Source organism: the organism of the source record quoted next, unplaced genomic scaffold, assembly GCF_019419815.1.
Source record: "Pyrus x bretschneideri cultivar Hongxiangsu unplaced genomic scaffold, Pyrus_bretschneideri_v1 Contig30, whole genome shotgun sequence".
Lineage (NCBI taxonomy): Eukaryota > Viridiplantae > Streptophyta > Magnoliopsida > Rosales > Rosaceae > Pyrus > Pyrus x bretschneideri.
The window spans coordinates 898489-906316 of record NW_025999613.1 but is presented as its reverse complement, the minus strand read 5'-3'; positions in this window follow the sequence as shown (position 1 = coordinate 906316).

Here is a 7828-nt window from a genome sequence, read left to right as displayed (position 1 = left end):
ATCCGAACTCTTCTCCGCTCATCTCCAATCCTAATTCTTAATTTCAGGCTTCGATTAACTCGATTACGATCCAGAATATTACTAGTATGGTTCAAACAAAGCCCAAATGCCACAATTATCTTGTCTGGAAATCTCTCTTCGATCTGATCTTCCGCCGTTATAAACTTACCAGAATCATCGACAGATCTGAGCCACTACCGCCTCAATTTCTTGCTGATGACTTTGGTAATCTTACCTCTTTTCCAAATCCAGCCTTTAAGCAGTGTTATAAGAAGGACCAGAACATTATCATCTGGATCAATTTCACTCTCTTGGAAGATCTCATTTCGTTCACTATTGGTGCTTAATCTACTCATGAGCTTTGGTAGAATCTTGAATGATAATTTGGTGGTGTCTCTCGCTCGCATATTCATCAACTCCACACTAATCTTTAATCAATAAGCAAAGGATCCTCCTCAATCTCTGAATATTTGCAGCGCATCAAGGAGGTTACAGATGCTCTCGCTGCTGCTGGCGCACTAATTGATGAACATGATCTTCTCCTCATCATTCTTAGTGGTCTTCCTGATGAATATGACTCGTTCGTGGATTCTATTCAATTCCACTTAGCTGACACAACCGTTGATGATCTTCATCGATTTCTTCTCAATAAAGAAATGGCTCTTTCTAGAAAGAAGCAAAATCAAGGTTTTTCTTCCAATGAACCGTATCAAGCTTTCAATTCCATTCAGGCATCAAATAATCCTTCACTGCTACCTAAACCAAATATTCCTAGGTTGCAAGCTCACAATGTTCAAACTCAGCCAAACAGAAACAATTTTTAGAGGAACAATTCTCAATGCAATTATTCCAATCGCTACAACAATAACAATCGCAGAGGACATCGTGGTGGAAATTGTGGTGGTACTTACTACAACAACAATCATAATTCTCCAAGACCTATTCCTTGTCAAATTTGTGAGGATCTAGGCCATCTGGTTATTGATTGTTCAAATCGTATGAATCCAAATTTCCAAGGGTGCATTCCACATGCCAAGCTTGCCATGTGTGCCAACACTTCCACCTATTCTTCCCCGCCATGGTTGATTTACTCCAGTGCAAGCTCTCACATGACAAACAATGTTCAAAACTTACAAAATCCTCAGTCATACAATGGTCCTGACAAAGTCTATATTGGAGATGGCCAAGGTTTGCCAATTCTTCACTTAGGTTCTTCGTTTATTAAAACACCATAAGCTACTTTTAAATTGAACAATGTTTTGCATGTTCCCCATCTAAAACATGATATTGTCTTTGCAAATATGTTTCTTTTAGATAATTGGTGCTCCTTAACCCTAAACCCCTGTTTCTAGCCTTCACTATGGGAACAACTCTTTCACAAGTCCCCAGAGTACACTAACCTTAAGGTTTTTGGGTGCACACGTTATCCTTAGTTAAAACCTTATACCACCTTCAAACTTAAAGCTAAGAGAAATTTTTGTGTATTCATTGTTTATAGTCTACTTCACAAAGGCTATAGATGTCTCAATCCTTTCACTAATAGAGTCTACATTTCTGGGCATGTCTATTTCAATGAAACCTCACTCCTTTTTCACCAATCTAACTTTGTGGCACTGCCTACATCCCCTTCCTTAACCACCACTCCACCTTCTTCTTTCTCTCTTACCTTTCCAAACTTATATCCCTCATCAAACTACAAGTTTTCTTCCTTTTCTCCTCAAGAATCACCATCTGGTTTCATTGACCAAGATCGCTCTCATCATGTTTGTTATTTAAAGAAGTCTCTCTATGGATTGAGACAAGCTCCACGAGCTTGGTTTGAAAAGCTATAGGCTGCTTTAATTTCCATTGGATTTCAGGTTTCTTAATTAGATCACAGTTTATTTGTACTTCATTAACTAGTTCTAGTTCTTGTTCTTGTCTACGTGGATGATATAATTGTGACCGGACCTTTTTCCATTGCCTATAACAATGTGATATCTCAGTTAACTGCTCAATTTCCTGTTAAAGACCTAGGTGATCTTCATTACTTTCTTGGGTTAGAAGTACAAAGGTCTTCTGCAGGTGTGTTTATTCATCAGTCTAATATATGTTTTAGACTTGCTCAAAAGAACCAAAGTGGATGGAGTAAAGCCTTGTGTTACTCCTCTAGGCTCTGCAAAACTTGACCACACTAATCCATTGCTTGAGGATCCTACAGAATATAGAACCATTGTTGGGGCTCTTTAATATCTTACTTGGACAAGGCCTAATCTCTCATTTGCTGTGACCCTTGTTTGTTAGTTCATGCATTCTCCAAGGACCCCACATCTTCAAGCTGTCAAACATATATTGAGATATCTCAAAGGTTCTTTTGGTCATGGTTTATGGTTTCCAAAAGTCTCATCCTCTTTCACACTTAAAGCCTATTATGATGTTGACTGGGTAGGTTGTTCTTAGGACAGAAGATCCACTGGAGGTTTCTGTATTTTTCTCTGTCATTCACTCATCAGCTGGAGTGCAAAGAAGCAACACATTGTTGCTCGTTCATCCACAGAGGCTGAATACAGATCTTTAGCCCATACAAAATTACTTGGATATGCCAACTGTTTACTGATATTGGATTCCAGTTACTTGTTTTACCCTAGATTTGGTGTGATAACATCTCTGCAATTGCTTTGGCCTCAAATCCTGTCTTCCATGCTCGGACTAAACATGTCGAAATTAACTACCATTATATTTGGGAGCTTGTTCTTGCTAAGCTTCTCACAGTTCAATTTGTATGTAGTCAAGATCAGATCGCTGATCTGCGATCCAAGCTTTCACTCCAACCTTCTCCATTCAGCTTGAGGGGGTGTTAAGAGAATAATGGAGTACATAAAAATGTAAAAGAGTCAAAAGTTAGTTAGAATTAGTTAAAGTTACTGTTGTAATAATTATTTTACTTTACCTCTTGGTAACTTTAGGTTTTACTGTATTTGTTTGTATATATATACTCTATAAAATTATTCCTTGAGTTAATGAAAAAGACATTTCATTTCCTCAATAACTAGAAACTATCAGTTGCTCGAATGGAAGAAGAAAAATGTAAATATAAATATATAAAAGTAGAGCTAAGAGTATTTTTTTAATCTATTTAGTATATTCTATTTAGAAATAGGGAAATTCATAATAAAAATAATTAAGAACGTAGTGATCAACTGATCATACATTTCCGATTACGATGTAAATCTATAACTTCTACTTCTTTGGCTCTAGCTAAAACTGGGTCTTACTGCAGCGACGTTTTTGCTCTGAAGAGGCTTTGGAGAGCACAGAGACTATTGAACGAATGGCATTTGCAGCTATTCTTGATTTTATCTGTCCCCGCTTTGGAAGAGGCTTTATGCTTCTGACGTTGTTGGAAGTTTCAGTGGCAGGAACAATAGAGATGCTGCTTTTCATTTTGTAAGCTGAGTAAATATCGATTTTTTTTTCTTTAGTGGTTCTCTTGTTTGATGGGTGTGTGGATATAGTGGCATTGGTTGGGAGTTTATATAGCACACCCACCCAGCTCAAGCATAGGATGGGAGAGGATTGATCCGGGAAGATCAGAGAAAGCTACAAACAAGCTTTTTCAGAGACCGTTGTTTGTTAGGGGGGCATGCCAGCTAGAATGTCTTGCTGTACATGACATTTGAATTTGTGTGATGATTTGGTGGCTAATTAAAAGTATTATACATAGTTTAATGTTAATGATTGGTTCAAGTTTGTCCTAACACGTATACGTGCGGGTTTTCACAAGCTCCACGGTGGACCTCGGTTCTGGTCCCTGGTTTTCTTTACCAGATCGGCTGAAAGGACCAGGGGAGGACACATATTCTAATACAATGGTGAGGATTTGGTGACTTCTTTTTTTTTTTTTATTTTTTTTTATTTTGACAATGTTAATAGATGATTATATTACTTTTAATGCAAGCTGTGCGGGTAGCAGGGAGCAGAACATAATCCATTTGTGTATATGTATTGATATATATATACTTTTTTTTTTTTTTTTCTAATGAATGCCCTTGTTTTTAGGGAGACCTTGGAAATGTCAAACCCGCCATGTTGCTACCTACAGGTGAAGCTATCTTGTTCTATTATTTGTATATTTGGATTTGGTTTTGCATCGCAGGGTTGAATAGACTGATCCCCAAGTAAAGAGAAAGAGATGAAAATAGCAGTGTGACTCTCATTGATGCTTATTTATTTTACATGATTTCTGTGTACTCATTTTTTCTCGATTTATATTTCAAGTTATTTTTGGCCTTTAGTTGAAATGAGTCAAATGAGAATTAAAGTAGTGTGCGGAAATCATTTCTCTGAATTATAAATCTAATAAAATTGGAATAAAGTGAAGGGATCAACAAGTGGACAAAGATATCTGTGTCTCTTATATTTTGATTTCGTTTAAACTTGAAAAGATGCTATATGAAGTGCTTCTTATACACTTAAAGTCTCTTTTTTCAGTGCAGCCTGCATAAATAGTAAAATAAACATAAAACTTCCTCCACCTCTTGAGATTTTTTTTAAAGTTACAAGTGAAGAAAATGATATATTTTTCCGTATTCCTCCACTTATTTTATAACACCTAGAGTATGCGCTTGAATACCGATCACTTTAAAAAAATTCTCCTCTACGTTGTTGTCTGTCAACCATGTGCGCTGAATCATTTTGCTGGATTCTCTTTGTAAAGTTTATTTTGTCCTTTCAAACCCAAAAAAAAAATTGTTTTGTCCTTTATGTGTAATTATCATTATGTGCATGTACATGCTTTATCTAATAACGTTAGTTTATCAAATAGTTTGCCCTTATAATCGTACCATCTGTTTGAAACAAAAAATTTCACTCAATGGATGATTGAGGTTCACATTGTTAAACTGTTTGATAAATTTACTCATCATAGAATATAAGCTACAAACACATACGTATACGGTCGACCGTACCAACTAACTATATATGTATGTAGATGAGACTATTTTGAGGAAAAACGAATTACATAGCTAAAGAGGTCCTAATTAATCTATATTTCCATGTTCCAATTCTACAATGGCAAGATGATTGCCAAGCTGTGACCCTATGAATCTAGGGTATCTAGTCATGCACAGGAGCATCGAGGCCCATGCAATTCCTTGTCATGCCTAGTCCTAACCCCCCACATTTGCTGCAACAGTAAAATGGCTAAAAATGCTAACAATTAAGAATTGGAAATGGAAAAGCCAATTCAACTTCACGAAGAACGTCCTGATGGGTGTGGTGGGGTTGGGTTTGGTTTGTACGACCGGCTTACATTTTCTGTTGAATTATGTGTGACAGTGATCAAAGTAAGACGTAGCCATTTCCTTGACATCTTCTTGTTGTTGTTCGAAGTTCTATTTTTCTCTTTTTTCCAAGTGAACAGAAACAAAATGATATACAGGAAGAGATAAATACATTGAGAAGGTAGTGATCAACTGATCATGATATGAAACTATTTCAGACTAAATATGGGTTTTCCTGCAGCGACGTTTGCAATCTGAAGAGGCTTTGGAGAGCACGGAGACTATGAAATGGATAGCATTTGCAGCTATTTTTGATTTGATCAGGCCCCTCTTTGGAAGAGGCTTTCTGCTTCTTAAGCCTTTGGGGATTTCAGTGGCTGGAACATCAGACACCTTGCTATTCATTTCGGAAGCTAAGGAAAATTGCAATATTTTTCTCTAGAAGATTTTTTGTTTGATGGATGTCGATACAGTGGCACTGGCCGGTGTTTATATAGCAACCCCAGCTCACTATATGATCCCAAGAATGGGGGTCGATTGACCCGGGAAGGTCAGAGAAAGCTAGAAACAAGCTTTCTCCGACTGAAGTTTGTTAGGGGGCATGCCAGCAAGAGTGTTTGGCTGTGCCAAGATTCCTTTCAGCCCAACTTGAGGTAATTTGAATTTGTTTGTTAACTGACTGCGATTGATTATGAATATTATCATCGATAGTCTAAGCGCCTCTTAACGTGAAGACGCGAACACGTGTGGGTTATCTACGAGCTCGTTGGTGGACCAGGATGGAGGCTGGTCCCTGGTTTTCTCTAGTAGAAAGGCTGAAAGAACCAAGGGAGGACACAGACTCTAAAACAGCGGTAAGCATTTCGCAGTTCATTATTATTATTTTTTGTGTCCTTGTTAACAGATGATTATAGTACTTAAATTGCAACTTGCACTGATGACAGGGAGCAGAATACAATCCATTTATGTACATGTACATTATTTTCTAATGAATATCCTTCTTTCCAGGGAGACTTTGGAAACGTCAAACCCACCATGCTGCTACCTATATAGGTGAAGCCATCGTATTTTTTTATTTGTATATTTGTTGTTGCATCGCATGGCCGAGTAGATTGATCTTCAATAAAGAGATTACTAGCATATAGACAGGGATTGCTGTATTATTCATGACCTGAGGTGGTTTTAACTTATAGGGCTACGCTGCTGCTGTATGAAATACTTCACATATGCTTTGGTACTCTATAAACCTTGTACGAGCAATCATCATGCAGGATTTTCTTAACTAGTAAAGTATATAATGTCCTTTTGTAACCAAGAAAAATGTACGCTTTGTCGTTTATGGATGAACATGTGCCTTTTCATCCTTTCTTATTATGTATGATATATCTAATACCAATCTTTTATCAAATAGTTTGACGTACTATTTTGTCGATCAATGAATGATCTTGATTAACATTGCCAGGCTGTTTGATATCTTTTCTCAATAAACAATGCAAGTACGAACACATCTGCATACAGTCATGTTCTAACAGTTGTAAGATCTCACATCGTTCAAGAAAGTGATCCTTATATGTATATTCTCATCCCTATCTAACACGAGACTTTTTGGGGTCTTACTGGCTTTGGGTTCCGTCGGAACTCCGAAGTTAAGCGAGTAGCGCACGAGAGCAATCCCATGATGGGTAACCCACTGAGAAGTTTTCGTGTGAGTTCCTAGAAACAAAACGGTGAGGGCGTGGTCAAGTCCCAAAGCGGACAATATCGTGCTACGGTGGTGGAACGGGCCTGGGATGTGGTGGACCCCAGGCCGGGATGTGACAATTTCTTCCCAGAAACAAAACTGTGAGGGTGTGGTAGGGCCCAAAGTGGACAATATCGTGCTACGGTGGAGTCGAGCTAGGAATGTAATGGGGGTTCGGGCCGGGATGTAACAACAGTTGTACGCAGATAACATTATTTAGGGAAGAACACGTTTTCATTATTTTGTTTTGTTTTTATTGGAAAAATTAGATAAGGGATTTGTTCAAAATGATACAGGAATAACAAAAATAAGATGATATAGGAAGAGCTAAGTACATTGAGAAAGTAGTGATCAACTGATCATACATTTTAGTTTATGTTTTGAATCTACAATTTCTACTGCTCTAGTTCTCACTAAAAAGGGGCTGTCCTGCAGCGACGGTTGCGATCTGAAGAGGCTTTGGAGAGCACGAAGACTATGGAATGGATGGCATTTGCTGCTATTCTCGATTTGATCTGCCCCCTCCTTGGAAGAGGCTTTCCGCTTCTGAAGCTTTTTGAGATTTCAGCGGCAGGAGCATCAGACATCTTGCTATTCATTTTGTAAGCTTGAGGAAATTTCAAATTTTTTTTCTCTAGAAGCTTTCGTGTTTGATGAACGCAGACATTGGCTGGGTACTTATATAGCAATCCCCAGCTCAGTATATTATCCGAACGACGGAAAGCAAGCTCTTTCAGGCTGATTTTTGTTAGGAAGCATGCCAGCCAGATTGTCTGGCTGTACAAGATTCGTTTCCGTAGTTTAATGCAAATGATTGTCTTAAGCC